Source organism: Podarcis erhardii, assembly GCF_964252035.2.
Source record: "Podarcis erhardii genome assembly, chromosome: 2".
Classification (NCBI taxonomy): domain Eukaryota; kingdom Metazoa; phylum Chordata; class Lepidosauria; order Squamata; family Lacertidae; genus Podarcis; species Podarcis erhardii.
Genome location: NC_138498.1, coordinates 1,260,160 through 1,279,891, shown reverse-complemented (window position 1 = coordinate 1,279,891; position 19,732 = coordinate 1,260,160). Strand labels below are relative to the sequence as shown.

Sequence of the window (19,732 nt, the reverse complement as noted above, 5' to 3'; positions counted from 1 at the left end):
GCAACCTGGATTTCTCTGAAGTGAAAAGCTGGATTCTGCTGCCAGTGCAAAACATGCAGCTTAAGCATGCTTTCTCTGGTTTTGCATATTTTACTTTGTAATGTTTACAGAGTTTCAGAATATATCCCATTCCACCCAAAAGAGCTGTCCGAGGCACTGAAACATCTGAGCTTAGAATTCAGTGGCATTCTGGCTTCTGCAGTTTCAGCAGGCATTCCCCTCATAAGAGCCAGAAATTTGCTCTTTAAAAACAAAAAGGGAACAGCCAAATAATACCACATTCTGTGAGGTTGTCCATACTGTTGCAGCATCACAACATGTACTTTGTTGAAGACATACTTACTGTTCCTTGATATGTCAATGTTTTTTATACAGTGGTACCTCAGGTTAAGAACTTAATTCGTTCTGGAGGTCCATTCTTAACCTGAAACTGTTCTTAACCTGAGGTACCACTTTAGCTAATGGGGCCTCCGGCTGCCACCACGCAATTTCTGTTCTCATCCTGAATCAAAGTTCTTAACCCCAGGTACTATTTCTGGGTTAGCGGAGTCTGTAACTTGAAGCGTCTGTAACCCGAGGTACCACTTATATATATTTATTGTTGTTCATTGCCTTGAGGCTTCAGAAATAAGGTAGGATGTAAATTCAGCTAGAAATAAATTACATGAATCAGTGCCTGAATTATATTGAGCTAAATCCCCCCACACTGACAGGACATTTTGGGGTAAGAACGATAGCTAATGGACCTAAATATAGGAGTGTTCATATGTGCATTCTAAGGTAAAGGGTAAAGGGACCCCTGACCATTAGGTCCAGTTGTGACCGACTCTGGAGTTGCAGCGCTCATCTCTCTATATTGGCCAAGGGAGCTGGCGTACAGCTTCCAGGTCATGTGGCCAGCATGACTAAGCCGCTTCTGGCGAACCAGAGCAGTGCACAGAAATGCCATTTACCTTCCCGCCAGAGGGGTACCTATTTATCTACTTGCACTTTGACGTGCTTTCAAACTGCAATGTTGGCAGGAGCAGGGACCGAGCAATGGGAGTTCACCCCATCGTGGGGATTCGAACCACTGACCTTCTGATCGGCAAGTCCTAGGCTCTGTGGTTTAACCCACAGCGCCACCTGCGTCCCTATGTGCATTCTAGAAGTATGCAATTAATGTACCCATCTACACTCTCTACTCTCATCATCCCTGACCACTGGCTGATAGGAATTGTGAACTGAACATCAGGTTCTCCATCTTTGCTTTAGAATCAATCACACACAGAAAATCGTCCCAAGTGAAGCACTGTTCAAGGCTGCCCAAAATGTTCATGAAAATCAGTGCAGCCTTTCAGTTCAGCCCTACATAGAACCCAGCTCTTCATAACCAATTAGTCACACTGTATGAGCCATGGCTCAGGTGGCAGAGCAACTGCTTTGCTTGCAGAAGGTCCCAGATTCAATCCCTGGCACTTCCAGGTACAGCTGGGAGTGTCCCCTGTCTGAAGCCCTGCAGAGTTGCTGTCAGTCAGTGCAAACAATACAGACCTTGATGGACCAGTGGTCTCACTATGGCAGCTTCCTATGTTCCTGTGTGAAAGTCTCTGCTGTAATAAATCTGCTAGTCTTAAAGGTTCTGCAAGTTGGTGCAATTTGTTCGCTGTAGCTGAATACTATGGCCACACTTCTGAGAAATGCACAGTGATGGAGCTATATAAATTAACAGAAGTGATCTTCTTAGGGGAGTGGCCATAGCTTAGTAATAGAGCATCTGCTTTGTGTGCAGAAGGTCTCTGGTTCAATCTCCAGGGAGGTCTGGGAGAAACCACCATCTGAAACCCTGGGGAGCCATTGCCCCTGTCCCCTATGTAAACAAAATGGAACTGGATGGGTCAGGGGTCTGACTCAGTAATGGGCAGTTTCCTACGTTCCTATTAGCCTTTTTTTTTTTTAAGCCCCAGTTGCTGCGGCCAACCAATTTCTGGATGTAATGTCAGTGTTTGATCATCTTCCCTTCAGCCCTGGTTGTGGTGAAGGAATTTCTCAGTGGGAATCAGGGATTTTTCTTCATTATTTTTCCTTTTGTTCTTCACTCTCTCCTTTACATGTTCCCCCACCCGTTGGTTCATTCTTGTGATCAGTTTTGTTGGTCTTTTGATCTATAGCTTCTTTATTTCAATTCTTGCTTTTTTATATTCAGTTCATGCTTTTGGGGTTGTTGTTTCATTGGACTTTTATTTCAGTAGTTTTAACTAGACTTTTGATGTCAGCCTCCCTTGTTTTGTTTTCTCATTTTGTTGTGCCTCGTTTCCCTAGATCCTTTCTCATTTTTTTAAAGTATATTTTTGTTCTTTTATCTTTTATCTTCTGCTTCTCTTTGCTCTTCTCCCCACAAAAGTAAAAACTCAGATATGGAGTGCGGGTTTTCATTGGACTTGGAGGCAGAAATTCAAATGCAACCTTCAAAGTGATGTTTAGTCTAAACTTGTGACAGAACCGAATGGGGGAGATTTAATTGATTTGCCCTAGATATAGGGTCTCAGTCTTGGAGAGTCAAGGGCTGAGGGAGAAACAGGAAAATATAGTAATAGATTATTCTGGAAGGTTATTTTTTTATTTCTGAAAGGGGAAGCTGGGAGTAATGACTAGATGACTTCTGTGATAACCTCTCTGGCTTCCTGACTATAAAATTATGCACAATCAAACAAAGGATTGGGAACATACAAACAGAAGTGGGACCTGCAACAACACCTCACCTCCTAAAAGGAGTGCTCCTGTCCAGTGTCACAGCCAGCCAGCCATGCCCTCTCTGGGATACTCCATCCCGCTGCCATCACCCCCAATGCCCACGTTTCCCATTTTTCGCTTCCAATTGCCATTCAGAATTCCATGGCTGCTCAACATTCCCTGTCTTCCTCACTAGGCTGTTGGGGAGGCTGCTCCATTATGGTTTCTAAAAATGAGATTTTGCAAATCTTAGGGTTTCCACATGTGTGCTAATACCTTGCCTCTTCTTTCTCAGTGGCCCTGCTTGGATGCCACTCATGTTGGCACTCATCACCTGAGTTTGCTGTCAAGGAGACTGAAAAAGGAGCTCTTTGGGATCAGACCAAGAATCTCTCTAGTCCAGCATGCCATTGCGAAGAATGGCTAGTCAGATGCCCCATGGCAATCAGAAGCAGGCTAATGAAACCGTGACCCTCCTTGACTCTTTAGCATCTGGCACTCAGAGTTGTGCTGTTCTTTTCAGCTATCATAGTCACTACCTGTCCTCCTTGGAATTATCTAATTCCCTTTTAAAGCCATCTAAAATTATCATGGCAGCAGAGTCCACAGCTTAATTATGCATTGTGTGAATAAATATTTCCCTTTTGTTTGTCCTGAATCAAGGCCTAATCAATTTCATTGGGTGACCCTGAATTCATGCTAGTATTATGAAAGCGGAAGGGAAATTGCATGTCGCAATGCAGTCACAATGGCATTTTGTATAAAATAATTGTTGGTTGCAATGCTGTTAAAATAGACTACCGGGATTCATTATTATAAATTAACCTACCACCAGAGATGTAGATTTTTGTTAAAATTAGTATGTGAAGTTTCTTTGACCGCTAGGGCAAGAGGTTTGCCAATTGACCAGAAAAACAAATGGCCCGACCAGTTCTCATGCCTTCCACAGCAGCTTGATCAGCAGAAATCAACGAAGGAAGCACTTCACAGTCTGCACATCGACCTGCTGCTAAAAGCTCAAATGCAATGGCCAGATGAACAACGCTGGCAGGAGATGGCACAAATGTCACTGAGGAAGCACTTAACATTTATACTTTTCCTCATAGCTTTTTGCCAATAGCAAGCAGACACTTCTGCCTCTAGTTCCTTTGTGCTGAAATGTTCTGGAGAAGCTGGAATGTCTATGAACATTCTATGGAACGGAGCAGTTCAACAAATAGCTCTGGGAAGCCAGAGCCCTAACTCTGGTCCAGCAACATCTGGAGGGCCCACAAGTTCCCCATCCTGGTTGCTGAAGAAGTTATGGAGCTGTGTCTGAGGAAGCTCTGAATCAAATCAAAGGGGGTTGGGATTAAGGGGAGCTGCCACACAATTTTACTCGCTGCGGTGCACACGGGAAGCAAAGAAATCTTGTCTACCATGCTCATTAGCAACTGAACACCAGTTCCCAAACCATGGTGTGTGTTTTCTATGTCATCAATAGTGGTTGGGCATCTAGATTTGTGCACCTCTGCCATGGAGAGGACACTTGAGTGTAGGAAACCTAGCATTCAGAAGGTCCCAGGTATAGTTCCTGGCAATTCTCATTTAAAAGACCTTATGCAAATTGGGCTTGGTAAGGTGAGACAGGGCTAGATAGACCAGTAGTCTACCTCATTAAAAGGATGTTTCTTATGTTTACCAGATAGGGATTCACAGTCAGTCCTAGTCATCTGACAAAAGTATGAAGCTCCATACCACATTCACCCTTCACCCTTTAATGGGAAGGGGGTACCTGTGGCCTTCCAGATATTGTTGGACCTCAAATTCCTCAGCCTCAGGTAGCACGGCCAATGCTCTAAGATGATGGGAGCTGCAGATTGAGAACATCTGAAGCTTCCCACTCCTGAGGTATATTAAAGACAAACACCTTAGAAGTACAATTTTTTAAAAATGCAATATATGGCTTTAAGACTTTAGTGAGATTTCTGACCCTCAGCAGCCCAAGACAGATGCATGCACATCTCTAGAGAAAGCTCTGAAACGGTCATTAACCTCTTGCCAGCTGCCTGCCGAGTGGCTGGGTGAGCTGGTGGCTTCCACCTGCCTGCTTTCTCTTCTCAATTGCCTTCGCAGGCCTGTGCTCATTAGAGGGATAAATGACCATCCAGGGGCCCTTCTCAGACAAAAGCCGTGTTGCATCTTTGTTGTGCAAATGGTACTTTCCTCTCCCAAAGAGGCTGATGCCTTTTTTGAACTGTGCTCAGCTCAACACAGTGGAGCCTGATTATCTTCGTCGCCTTTTGTCTAGGGCCCTGAATAGCTGCATCCCCCATGGCATTTATTTTCTCGTAATGAATCCATCTCGATTGAGGTGATAATAAGGCTCCTGCTTTAATCCTCGTCTCACCCTCTCTCCATTACCTTTTTCTCTCCCAGATTGGCAAGATCGGCTGGTGCTTGTCAGGAGAGCTGTCCAGCTTTTATTCTCCTTCTGCTACCATCTGGAAACTTCATCTTCAAGGCTTGTTAAGTGACGTGATTAAGAAGGTAGCTAAATGATTTAAATAGCCTGTTTTGCAGGAGCGTCATGAAAAGGCTCTCAAACTGCCAATTTCCCCTTAATTCATTCCTTGCCAAGTTATATATTTGGCTGCACCTTCTTCTGATAATCACCACTTCTGTAGTTGATGGAGTAGGGTCCCCACCCCCCACCCTGCTCATGATGTAAGGAACTGATATTATGTCTGATTCTAGATTTGAGGCCCCCACCCTTCTCCTGGGAATGAATGAAAAGCCACCATTTCCCATCTGCATGTGCTGGCTTAAATATTTGCACATCTATAACTTCCTCATTGACTGGGGATAGTTTCACAATCAGACAAAAAGGAAACACCCAGGCATTTGGCAAAGGGTGGGGTACTAATTCAAATTGCTCCGAGCACATGTATCGCATGCAGGTAAGTCCCTGGTGTGGCAGTGCCATGGCTACGGGAGTGGCGGCAGTGGCTAGGTGGGTTTTTTGCCCCAGGTGAAGCCTCCAGAGGGGCGCCACTGAGGCTCCCAGCCTGTGTGTGTGCATGTGCAAATGTGTCTGGGTGGGGTGCCAAACGGGCCTTTGACCCGGGTGAAATAAAGCCTAGTTTCGCCCCTGGGTGTGGACTTGAGTAACATCTCAAAGGTTCTGGGGGAAGCCAAACATATTCTGGCCTGCACAGCAAGCCACAGGTGAGAAGTAAGAAAGATGCTCCTGGTGACAGTGACCAACACAGGAAGCTGCTTTCACCCACCCGGGCTCTTGCTCTATTTAGCTCAGCATGATCTACATAGGACTGGGAAACCAGTGGCCCTCCAGATATTTGGCCATGCTGGTGAGGGGTGAGGGGAACTGCAGTCCAACATCAGTGGTAGAGAAAGGCCAAGCTGCGGTCCCTGCGTCCTGAAGTCAGCACAGCAATTACAACATCATCAAGCGGGGGGGGGGGCATTCAGAATGCAATTTAAGTGCATGCCACATAAGTGTCATTGTGGATCCTTACCCTCGACCAAGGAAATAGTCCAAACAAAACAGGAAATGCCTTGCAGGTCCTCAGCCGCAGATCAAAGAAAAAGAAACAGCAAGTCCTTCAGTTAGCTTTCAAGTTCAGAGGTGAAATGGAGGACCCCCAGAGATCCAGAAACTAGCCTTTGACTAGAGATCCAGAAACTAGCCTTTGACTCTGTGCGGAAAGCAGCACTCAGCCCATGCAGTTGTTGGTGTTGCATGGACTAGAAAGGGATGGCTCCCATGTCAAGAGCCACAAAAGAGAACTTCACCTAACAAAAGCAGGCTTTGCTGTAGGCCTAAATAAATGGAAATGTCTGAAGTTTTGACTGGGTGGAGCCATGAGTGCGGATCTTCTTCCCTGTGCTCCCTGGAGAGCCACTGCCAGTCAGTGTTGACAATACTGGGCTCAATGGACCCAAGGGTCTCACTCAGTAGCAGGCAGCTTCCCTTCTTCCCTCTGACAGTCGCAATGTGCTTTTGCTGTGTGTTCCCATGGGGCAAGATCCAAAAGATGGCTGGCGGACTTCCGGGTTAGCGCCGTCGACTAATGGCGGATTCCCTTCGAGCTCCAGAGGGAATCGGCTCCGCAGGATTGGGTCTTGCCGCTGCGGCGACGCGGGGACCCTTAAAAATCACAGGAGTGGAAGCCTGTGAGCGTGGTGACTCGGCGGGCACCATTTGCGCCCCCCCCAATCTGCAAAGGAGCCTTTTTAAAGGCTCCGGAACGGGGACGGGGTGTGGCGCGGTGCTGAGAGTAGACTGCTTCTTCTGCGGAGTGAAGCCGCAAGCCATTGTCAGAGAGCGCTGACTTTTTTCTTTGAACAATTGGACTTTAAAGCAACAACCCGTGAGTAGTACGGAAATTGGAATTTTAAACAAAAAATCTTGATGAATTAGGAACGAGCGGGGAAGGTTTAAAAAGGAAGTCCCCCCCCCCTTTGTAAATAATTTAAAGCAAAGGACCTGCTAACTAAGGTCGAGAGAATCTTTTCTTTCTTTTTTGTAAAAGACTTTAACCTCACGATTTGATATTACAAGAAATTTTACTGGAGGATAAAGAACTAATTTTGAAGTGTCACCCTCCCGGACCCAGGAGAGTTCTGCGAGAGAGCCTGTTGATGAAGTACTGAAGAGTTTGACAGCTGTCAAGTTAGCTGTCAAGAAGGAAAAAGAGAACTTTGTTTCTGTTGCTTCTGCTGGTTATATTTGTTACAATTTGTTAAAAATAAGGAAGGGCTGATACAAACTAACTTGATTTTTGGATTTGAGCTGAAAGGAACATTAAGGAACCAAAATCCCCCTAGAGGCGGTTTAGGGACATTACAAAAATGGCTGGAGGAGGGAAAATCCAGGCGGAATTGGACAGAGTATTTGTTCTCTTGGGAAAGTTACAAGGCCAAATTGATGTTTTGGCTATAAACGTCACAACTCTGGACTTAACAGTAAATAACATGGTTGAATCTGATAAGGATTTGAAACAGGAAGCCTATTCATTTGGACAAATAGAGAAACCTGAGAGCTTTGAAAATATGGAGAAGGAAACATATGTTGCCCCAAAGAAAAGGAAGGAGGAGCTGTAATTTTGCAGATGTTAAAGGAGAGCTGTAACTTGAGGCCTGACATGATGGCAACTAAGCAAAATAAAAATATGATGTGGAAAGTCTGGCCTGAATTGGAGAAGGCGGAAGTTGGAGCTTTGGGGACATTTGGATTTGAAAGGAGTTTGAAACAAGATTTGGAATACCCCATAGGCTTTATTTTTAAGTATGGAGGTCTGGCTGGAAGAAACATGGATCCTGTTGGGCCGGAGCCTCTCCGAGATTTGGGGTTCAACATTAAGGACTACCAAAAAGACCGGCAGAGAGGAACTGAGAGAGATTTAAGAGCCTCGGATGTGAGATCTCCAGGCTAATACTATATTGAGACTGATGGACACTTGCTGGGGACTGAAACCGGGAAAGTGGTGGGTGGAGTCTGGGAATCCAAAGGGTATACAATTATAGTTTGTTCTGTTTTTACAGTGTTTTGCTATTGGTATGAAAATTGGGAAAGTCGTAGAAGGGAACTTTGGTCGACATTAGGAAAAATGTTTAAGAATGAGTACTGATGTATAAGCATTGATGTTTAAGTTCGGATAAGTTAAAACTGGTCTCTAAAATGGTCTAAATTAAATGAAGATAAGGTTTGCAAAAATAAATTAAGGAAATGGAAGAAAGAGAAAAAGTAAAATAATAACATGTTAAAATAAATTATTAAGTAAAGTTGAGAAATAAGTAATAAGGATTTGCTGAGCTAATAATTTAAATTGGAATACAAGAAGGGGAGGTGTGAGGAGGTCTGAGAAACAAGTTAAAGGAAAATAAGCAATTGAAATTCTATGTGTTTTTAATTGTTTTTAAGTTTTGTATTTTTGTATTTTTGTCTTTTTTTCTGTCTATTTTTGTTTTTGTTTTGTTATTGAAAATCCTAATAAATATTCATTAAAAAAAAAAAAGATGGCTGATATGGGAGCCCAAGGTGCTGGAGTGCCTGGCGCAGGGAAGGGATAGTAAGTGACAGTGGGAAATAAGTCTCTCTCTTCCACTGCAACCTACAACTGTTGTTCTCTATTTGATAAGTGACATCCCTGTCTGTCGCTTAATCACAGGTTATTAAAATTAGAATACCAAGGAAGACAGAGGCAGCGGGAATAATATTTCAAGGCTTTATCAATACCACCCACAAAATCATAAAGTAATCCATTAGGGATTATGGTAAGCATAGTGTTGTGGGTTCCTTTAAAGGAGCAGCTGCTGCTTTAAAGGAGAACATTTTCTTCACAGTTGTATGCCTCCCCGAAGGTCCACTGCAATATGGGAGGGGGGTTCTCCCTAAAGGGGGGAGGTGGCCTATTTCACAGACAGGGAACCCCTCTTCCAGTGCAGCCCTAAAACACCAAGGTAGGACACAATACGATAAAGTCATTGTGTTTATGTTGTGTTATCTGTTTCACATCCCCATCTGTCATGGCCAAAGGTCAGAGAGTTGCAGTCCAACAGTATATGGAGGGCTACAGATTCCCTATCCCTGATTTAATGCCCCAAGCTTTAGTCTGGGACATGTTACCTGGTCAGTTACTGGGAATTAAGGAAAGGACTCAGACATCACAGAACAGCTAAATTTTTACCTGAGCTAGTTTAGTATAGCAGCTAAACGACTGGCCCACAAATCAGGAAGTCCCCATTTTAAATCTTAGCTTTGCCGTAAACTAACTAGGTGATCTTAGGCAAGTCACCACCTCTTTCTTTGCCTCACCCCTACCCTGTGATATGGGGAGAATAGTGCTGATGTACCTTACAGGGCTGTTTTAATGGATTACAGCTAGGTGATGCATGTGAAGTGCTTAGAACATCAGGAAGTACGATACTCATGCTAAGGATGATTTAAAGGCTGGCCCTACCATTACTCAGAGTGAGGCAATTGCCTCAAGTCGCAGACACTGGATGGTACTGGGAGGGAGTGACAGCAACATCTACCATTCATCCCGAGCCCTTTGACCAATTGTTGGAGAACAGAGCTGTGGGTACCAAATGACCTGCCCCTGCTGCCCTCCTGCGTGCTGCAAGCAAAGCAACAAGGCGTGCAATAAGTTGTTGTGTGATGTAGAAGAGGCCCAGTGTGGTGCATGGTTAGGGCCCTCCAGTTCTTTTGGATTCCAACTCCAATCAGCACCAACATGGCCAGTGGTCAGGGAACTTCAGGAGGCCAGCAGATCAGGATAGGCTGGGCTGGAGACTAGAACCAGGAAGCCCGAAGTTGAGGTCTTTGCAGAGCTCTGCAGCTCACTGGGTTATCTAGGGCCATAGTCACATTCTCTTGGCTTAGCCTAACTTGCAAGGCTATTGTGAGAATTAAGTGGGTATGCTGAACTTTGTGGTGTATGGAGTGTTAGCGGAGGAGGAATACCTCTGGTGACAGGCATGTCATGCTTCTTCTGAAGTAGTTGGCCCACCTTTGGTTCCCACACAACACTGAGCCCTCACCTGTGGCTCCTAGAAGCTGACGGCATGGTACAACAGTCGCAAGCCAGGAATGGCTTTGACTGGCTGGCTAAACCAGGTGGGGATAGCCAGTGGGCCTCAAACCACCAGTGACTTAGGGACTTCCCCTGCATGTGAAGACAAGCCCTGGCAGATGGAGTGGATAAGACCAACAGTGCCAGATTACCCCGCAACAACAATTCAAAATAATATTGACATAATCTTGACAGCAAATTACAAAAACTTATTCGGACATAATTTGCGAACGCCCCCCTCCCATATTTTGATTGCCTAGGGGCCTCCGCGGGGTTTAATTAGGCACTGGAGACCAAGAGTGGGTCCAGCAAGTAGTTTCTGCATGTGCTGAAGATGGAAATGAGGGGCAGGTGAGGCTTGTCCCCTGGGAAGGGAGCCCATCCAGGAGAAGGAAAACTCTGATCCTAACCCTCCTCTGCCTTGAGGGATATCTTCAGGAAAAGGAAAGGCTAAGGAGAAAACCCTACACAAATACAGAGTGGCATCCCTAAGGTGGTTGGATGGCACCTTATACACCTCCTTCCAGCAACTCCTGCAGCCAAGCAGGTGCCAAATATATTGCTGTGTTTTCCTTTGGACCCCATCACTGAGACCGAGAGAGGGGATCTTGTCATCTGGGCAGCCTAGGACCTCCAGACACACTGCCCAGGCTTGTGCCCCAGAGAGGTCATTTTGGTGCTGCAAAAGCTGCCATTTTACTTCATCCCTGGAGGCACACTCCTTTGTCTCTCGGGACAGATGGATGCCAACAACCTGAGGTTTGTGGAGAACAGTGGCATGGAAATGGAAATAATCAGTGCTTTTTTTCTGGGGGGATGCAGGGGTACGCATACCCCTAAACATTTTGTGAATCTAAGTTTGGCCTCATTGAGGGGCAGTATGTCAGTATGAGTAGGAAAATGAGAGTACCCATAAACATTTTTTTTAAGGAAAAAAAGCACTGGAAATAATAGTAGAGCACAGAGGAGAGGAAACATTGAGCTCCCCTCACTGCGTGGCGAGTTCCCACCTCCCCCCATAGAAATAACGACACAGAACACAAGAATTTGAGTTAATGGGTCAGATTAGGCCACAACTTTATTGATTACAGGAATTGAGTGGTATTGGGCTAGGCATTGGTCCTACAACTAACCGGCCTGGCTGGTGAGGGTTAACCACCAGTGGGAGGAGTCCTGCTGAGGCACGTCAACTAGGACCTCCCCCGGGGTCACCGCGTGGGGGCGTGCTGTGGGCCCACACCTCCATAGGCTTAGGATGAGGCCACGCCCCCCAGAATCCTTTACCGGACTACCCTTTATTTGGGAGAAGGTGATGGCGCTCCTCCTCCCCCTTCATCTGCATAACAATAGACTGTACCCCCAGCAATGCCTACCGCCAATACCGAGGAGTTGTGACGGTTTGCTACAAGGTAGATGAAAAACAAATGGCTGGAGCCAATCTGCCAGATGGAAAAATTCCTACCAGGCCCCTTGACAGCAACCAACCAAGGTTCATAGCAACGTCAGACAACCTATCCTAATGGGTGGGAAGGATGGGAAAACCAGGTCAGCTGCGGCGCAGGAAAGAGAGAGGTCCTCAGCTGCGCCAGACCTAAGTAGGTGAGGCCACGCCCCCCGCGCCAGCCGATTGGCTGGCACGGGGTATGACGCGGCCGAGGATTCCCTGCTATCGCGTGGGGCTGGAAGCAGCCCCTGCGAGTGTGGGGAGGGGCGTGAAGCCCGCAACCCCACCTCCTCCCTAGCTTGGAAGTGGATTTCTTGCACCCTTTAAAATGGAAAAACCACACGCCAATAAATTGTGCAGATGGGTGAATAACCCAAAGTGGCTTCTATCTCAATCACAACTCCTGTCTCTGAGACTTGGACATGCCAGTGAAATTCCAGCATTGACTCCAGAGATGCTTGAGCTGTCTGAGAGCAGACATTCTGATGAAGTGCCCAGCTTCTGGAATAGTAAAGACTCTGCTGCTGTGGTGACACTATAAACAAAAGGGTCACATACTGGGAAGTAAAGGCAGTTGGGAGAGAAAAGTTTGAGTCTAACAGCTTTCACTGAGCTTGTTCAGGTCAAGAACCACAGGAAGGGACAGGTGAAGGATGGCTGGTCTAGTGCTTCACAGAGGAGAGGAGAGGTCAAGCAACGTGTCAGAAACTCCCTGTTGTAAGAAGTGACCGGTAAGGAATCCAGTGGCAACAGGATATGAAGTTCTTCCCTGCCCCACCACCAGCCTCCATGCAGCACCCAGTTAGGGCATTTGAATATACTGTTTGATGCATCTTATGACATTGGTGGCAGTTTTCAATTATTTGTGTAGAGTTTTGGTTTGGTTTTTCTTTAAATCCCCAAATGACTTGGGTCCAGATGTATGAAGGAGCAACTCAGGAAGTCTGCCTGGCTCCCTTCCTATCAGATTTATAAAAGACTTGTAGAAGCCATCTTTTTAACAGAACTTTAGGGAGCCCTGCTTCTCTTGCTGCCTTGACTGTTCCCCTTGGCCACTGGAGTTTAGCAAGAAGTTTATAGTCTAATTTCATGGGGGTTTTTGTTATGATATTGATCTTACACTAGAAGCCACTGTAAGAACCTGCTACTGAGCAAGTCAAGAAGAGTCTAAATGAAGGGATGAAATATTAGTTGCCTTGCAATCCAGCCTGTTTTATTGAAGATGCATTGGTCTCAGCACCAGGGTTGGTGGGTACAGGAGACATGGATGGGAGAGTTGATTTGCTCCATGAGCCCCCAACCCTCATTGGTATGTAAGTTTGCATGTACTTTGCTTCAGGATCCCAGACAGGGTCAACCCAAGACATTTTGGTGCCTGGGAAAACCACAAAATGGTACCCCCTCATCACCAGAGAATAAAAGGTGAGTGAAGATCTACATCAGAGAGGGGGGAAGAAAGATCTATGCTGGGATCTGCTGCCCCTGTGGATCTTGCCACCCAAGGCAGACGCCGCACCTTGTCTCACGGGTGATCCAACCCTGATCCCAGGGAGCATTTATCTCTTTCTAGGCACTCAGCCAGGCATTGAAACCAGACTCCAAGGGAGAGTATGGTCCTTTCTCAACTGGCAACAGAAGCTTGGGTGTCCCTATTCTCATGCCTGTTTTAAATGTGGCACTGCAGATTTTAATCACTTTAATTGGTAGATTAATGAACTAAAAGCTTTCACTGATGGATTGGCCAGGTTGCAGTTTTAATCAGTGAGGACTATTTTAAAGTATTTTTGAAGCTATTTGGGTTCTGACATGTCAAATAACAGAGGGGGAAAAAGAAAAAATTCCAGATGGCCTTTCCATGTAACAAAGGATGAGGGCTTTTTGTCTATGAAATATAAAGTTCTCTCTTACTCCAATACAGGCAAACACTATTGATGTTCTGCAAACTTATTTAAATGTAATGGATTAATTAACCAATTCTTTTTTAAAAAATGCAGATGAGTAATAAACTAAAAAAGAACTTTTTGTGGTTTACAATACTCATTAAGGTGAACTTTCTGGGGCACATCTCCTGCTGTGACCCGTGAATGAATGCTGAATCTCTGTGCAAACTGGGGTGCCCCATGGCTGACACTCTGCAGCATCCTACAGTGAAGAATGGAAGGTCACTGGGGCAGCCAACATCCAGAGAGTGCTTGAGAAAATTCAGTGGGCCAAAAGCAGGCACCTGTGATGATGATGAAGGACTATGTGAGTGGATGGAGGAAGTTGATTTTTGCTTGCATTGTAGCAAAAAGCTACCTAATTCACACTTCTAAAACCAATATGCAAACTAAACCACACCTTTTTTGAAATTTGCATCTCTTTGAATTTTGCAATGTTGTTCTACAGCTAAATGGTACAAAAATACATAAATTTGGAGGGAGTGTGCATGAAAATGCATATATTTCTTCTGGACAGCAATAATACAAGAAATATGCAAAATAATTAAGCAAGTATTAGAAGTCACCCCAGAACTGCCCCTCCTAAACATCTTCCAAGACAATAATGCCCACTCACAACACAAAGAGCTCATAATTCACCTACTCTCAGCAGCCAGAAGCACTATAGCCAGACACTGGAGAGACCTGTCAGGAGTAAGCATAGACCAAAGGTATCAAATAGTATGGGAAACAGCCTTACTAGAAAAACCAACCAACAAACTGAAACTGACACGGCGACAAATAGAAGAAGATGCCTTCACCCCCGTATGGTTCCCCTTTATCACATACGCAGCCCAACAAGACAATGACAAGAATCCACCAACAGCATACAACTCAATATGGCTAGCCTGATTAAAAAATACACATTCACACCCCACTCACACACAAAAACAATTCTCACTACAGCCAACCAAAGACAACCAACCACACCACCCCGAACCTCTCTCACCACCAAGGAAATACAACAAGTGAATAGTAAGAGAACCCATACAAGTGATGATGACACCCCCCCAAAGGAATAATAGAAGCATAACTACCCTCCCCCTTCCCCCTCCCCTCCTCCCTTTCTTCTTCTTCTTCCTAATTGTTTAAACCAATTCATGAACCAATAACTTATACATTGACCACTAATAATGAAATATATGCTGTAGATATTTTTCCACATTTATTATGCTATTTTTGTGATATACATATGATATGAGAAAACTTGGTATACTTATTTGTATAACATTATTCTTGTTTATAAAACCCAATAAATAAATAAAAATGCAGACATATTAGATCTGGAAGGCCAAGATTTAAAATTTGGCTGGCATGCATGCCTTTGGTATGCGTTTTATGAACCACATCATTAGGAAGAATTTGTACAGAGTCTGGGAGAAATAAAAAAATCTGTTAGAAAAGAAAACACCCTTATGACTATCTCCCATTGAAGCAATTACAATCAGGAGAGTAGATTTGGATAGACAATGGGCAACTTACAGGGATTTGCTGGACTTTACGGGGGGCGGGGAGGACCCAGAGTGAAACCTATGGAAGAAGAAGAAGAGGAGGAGTTTGGATTTGATATCCCGCTTTATCACTACCCAAAGGAGTCTCAAAGCGGCTAACAATCTCATTTCCCTTCCTCCCCCACATCAAACACTCTGTGAGGTGAGTGGGGCTGAGAGAAATCAAAGAAGTGTGACTAGCCCAAGGTGCATGTGGAGGGGCGAGGAATCGAACCCGGTTCCCCAGATTACGAGTCCACCGCTCTTAACCACTACACCACACTTCTGCCAGGTCCTAACCATGATAATCCACTGGGTGAGATGCCCTGCCTCCACCCCTCACTCAGCAAATAATTATTCTTGCTCAACCAGCCCTTGTTCCACCTCATTAACACATCAGGGGAGGGGATAGTCCTTTTCTGAAAACCTAAAGTTGGAACTTAATATGCCATGTTTCACACCCCCAGACCCCAATGTTTCATCTACACTGCAACTCCTCCAAAAGCCTTTACACCTACTGGACATATCAGCACCTTTGCCAGGGGATGCAGCTGCAAAGGTTTGTAGTCACATCAGTAGGGATGCCTACACAGCATCCCCTTCATGTTTGGTACTTGGGACAAATATCCCACCTGCCCCATGGGCAAGCTGTACTGCACGTTCCCTGTCCTCATTTTCTAAGCATATGGATCCCCACCAGCCGCTCCTCCAGTTCCCCTGATGCTGACATTCTATGGCCCACCTCCCTCTCTCAGGATTTCTGCTCAGTGCTGGTTGAATGAGTATTAATAAACAGCTTTGGAATGAGTCACCTTCCTCCCCACTCCCACCAGGCAATTAACTCCAGATCTGCAGATAACGAGCTCTACGGGGCTGTCATTGCCCAAGTACAAAAGGCTCTGCTGTGTTTGTGTCAGATAAACCCCCCTAAGCCTCTGTGGCAGTATTAAAAATCCTGGGTTTTGAATTAGGCAGGCAAGTGATGGGCAGAAAAGGTGGAACAGGGACTGCATGAGGCAGCCCTTGTATTTTCTGAGAAAAGTGTCTGAACTTCCCAGAATTATTTCCTTCCTATCCTCATCTGACTTCCATTAGCAGATTCCTAAGGAATCCATCACCCTGTGTTACTGTTTGGAGGTCTCTATTCCATTGCAGCTCTGATAAAGCAAGGACTAAAGGCCAAGAAGCAGTTGGCTAGTTCAATCCAGTATGGGAAATTCAGGCTCACTGCTGCTTTGGTGCTCCCTGACCCACAAGCACACAGCCAGCCCACCAACCTCCTTTCCCTATCTGCTGCCCTCCAGCCAACAGCACAATGCTCTTCCCTGTTCCCCTAGGCTGCCTCCAGTACCTCTTTTTGTCTCCTGCATCTTTCAGCTTGCAATCTCTTGCAGTCCTCTTTGTCATTGCTTATTCATTTAAGAGTTTTTCCTAGTCAAACCTGGCCTTCACTGCTGGCTTTATGATGAAGTAATGCGGAGCAGCTGAGTTCAGTTCAGTTCAATGTTAAGCAGCATCTTCAGGCAGCGACTGCGGGAGAAGGAGGCCTTATATTTTCCTGCCTCTAATTGCTCCGCATGTGTGGCATTTTAACAGCAAAGCTCCAGGCGAGAGTACTAGGTCATTTTGACTTGGTTGCTTTTGGTCTTGAAATTTGTAAGGCAAATTACTGCTTTCTTCCCTTGCAGTAATTGTACTTTTGTCAACATGCTGTTATACCGAAGGTTTTCCCTCGGATCAGTTAGAATTGCCCTGAACATTCCATGACATCACAGCAGTGCAGCCAATGACTTTGGGAGAACAGAACTGCCAATCACGTGTTTTTAGCATGTGTCATGCGTAGGAAACGGGACACCCCCTTCTGCCAAGACTCTCACAATGACGCAGGAGGAAAGGCAGCTGTGCCTCCTCTTTCCTTCCCCGCCTGCAGGCTGGCATAGCTGGAGACCTGGGACGCTTTCAGATTGTGGCAATATGGGGTAGGGTTCAATCACATACCCACAAATTCAGGTTCCACAGTTAAAACCAATGTTGGCATTTCTGTGCAACAAACCTGCTTCCCACCCACCCCAACTTTTTGCAAATATCAGGATGGCTGCTCCATCTGGACCTGGACCACAGCTGCTACAAAAGCCTGGGGGGACCTGGAACCCCCCTAAAAAAGCCAGCCAGACCCTAATGCACCCCTTTCTCCTACACAGCCCCCCACCTTACTTTCCTCTCTACTATACCCCACCCAGCTACACAGGCCCCCAACAGCCCCTAGAAACATGTAGTGAGACATAGCTACCTTTCTCCCCCCACGACCTCGAACTTACCACAGCGGGTTTTGTTCCCCTTCCTCACAGTTTCCTTCCCTCAATATCCAGCTCTTGTTTAAATTCTTTCCTGCGCACACACCCCATTACCTGCCCGGCCCCCATCTCTGCCCTGACAATGGCTTGAGAGCAGTACATGTGAAAAGGATCTAGGAGTCTTGGTTGACCACAAACTTGACATGAGCCAACAGTGTGACGCGGCAGCTAAAAAAGCCAATGCAATTCTGGGCTGCATCAATAGGAGTATTGCATCTAGATCAAGGGAAGTAATAGTGCCACTGTATTCTGCTCTGGTCAGACCTCACCTGGAGTACTGTGTCCAGTTCTGGGCACCACAGTTCAAGAAGGACACTGACAAACTGGAACATGTCCAGAGGAGGGCAACCAAAATGGTCAAAGGCCTGGAAACGATGCCTTATGAGGAACGGCTAAGGGAGCTGGGCATGTTTAGCCTGGAGAAGAGGAGGTTAAGGGGTGATATGATAGCCATGTTCAAATATATAAAAGGATGTCACATAGAGGAGGGAGAAAGGTTGTTTTCTGCTGCTCCAGAGAAGCGGACACGGAGCAATGGTTCCAAACTACAAGAAAAAAGATTCCACTTAAACACTAGGAAGAACTTCCTGACAGTAAGAGCTGTTCGACAGTGGAATTTGCTGCCAAGGAGTGTGGTGGAGTCTCCTTCTTTGGAGGTCTTTAAGCAGAGGCTTGACAACCATATGTCAGGAGTGCTCTGATGGTGTTTCCTGCTTGGCAGGGGGTTGGACTCGATGGCCCTTGTGGTCTCTTCCAACTCTATGATTCTATGATTCTATGATTCTATGAATGCTGCAGCTGGAAGAGGGCAGTGGCCCTGAGCGGCTGCAGCCCACCCTGGCAACATGAGGAGGTGCCTGCCGCCCTGTACCCAGTGGGCAAGCCGAACCAGCACCACCACCTCAAGCCCCTCAGGCAAGGTGATCATGCCAGCAGCTCCCAAACATCCAGCTACAGGCCCTTTCTCACTGCTGCTGTGACTGAGCCACCCGTGGGATGCCCCTGGCATGCTAGGGGCAGCTAGGCTGCTGCATTGCCTTCCTCCCCCCCTCCCCCCCCCACCAAGGGAAGTGACCTCTTGTCACTTCCACTGCTACCAGGACACCGCCTCCCCTAGAAAAATGAAAAACCAGGAGAAAAACAGAAAACTGAAAAAACCCAGGTCACCATATGTTTAGGAAATACAGGATATCTCTTAACATTAAAAACTCCCTGCCCCACCCCCACCCCAGACACCATTTTAGGCATCCAATTTCTGTACGTGTCCAGAATTTCCCAGATGTATAAGAGCTATGTTGATAATCCTTAGCTCCATGACCTGTGGTCAGAAATTGTTGCCTGTATAAACTGTGTTTTGGAGGAAATTGGTACTTTGGAATGTTCACCGCTTCCTGCAATATATCCCTGTGTTGGCGGCAACCAACAGATGAACCCCACAAGCCCTGAAAGAGACCGAGGCCACATCCACACCATAATGCAGTACCACCTTAAAGAGTCATGGTTGTAGTTGATTGAGGGTGCTGAGAGCTGTTAGGAGATCCCTATTCTCCTCTTAGAGCTGCAGTTTACAGAGCAGTTTAGCAGTCACCCCCACTTCACAGTGAACTCTGCAACTTGTAGCTCTATGAGGAACACTCAGCACTCTTAACAAACTGCACTTCACAGGGTTCTTGGGGTGGGGAAGCCACCCCTGTTTAAAGTGGCCTCGTTGTGCTTTCAATGTGTTGTGTGAATGTGGCCGAATACTTCAAGGTCAGAAGGCTAAAGACCCACCACTCAGTGGACTTTCCACTTTTGAACACCTATCTTAAAATCAGCAATCTCATTGGGATACTTATTTGGACAGATTAACTTCTTGTATTGATATATTTGCTTGTTAGGTTTGATGAATTGTTCTTCTCTTTTTGAACAGATTATTTGTACTGTTAATGGGGGCTGCTGATGCTTATGGGATGGTGCCCTCCCTCCACCCCTTCCTTTTTCTTGTAATTGCAATTTTAAAAAATAAAAGCCATGGTTTTGCCCATCAGCTGGCAACTCTGAGAGCACCCATTTGCCTGCACTAAGAAACATCTGCACACAGAGGCTTATTAGGCTGGTCCTGCATCTTTAATGATTGTCACTCCAGCTGAAATCCCTTCTCCCTTTTCACAGCTTTTAAACATGCAGGAGC

General features: G+C 45.8%; 1 long non-coding RNA gene across 1 annotated transcript; it reads right to left on the bottom strand.

Moving 5' to 3' along the window:
* Positions 1 to 2,137: 2,137 nt before the first annotated feature.
* LOC309335253 lies at positions 2,138 to 3,817 on the bottom strand. Its single transcript, XR_014153424.1, has 2 exons — positions 3,538 to 3,817; positions 2,138 to 2,370 (listed from the first exon to the last, which is right to left on the bottom strand). It is a non-coding gene; the product is annotated as an uncharacterized lncRNA (long non-coding RNA).
* Positions 3,818 to 19,732: the final 15,915 nt, after the last annotated feature.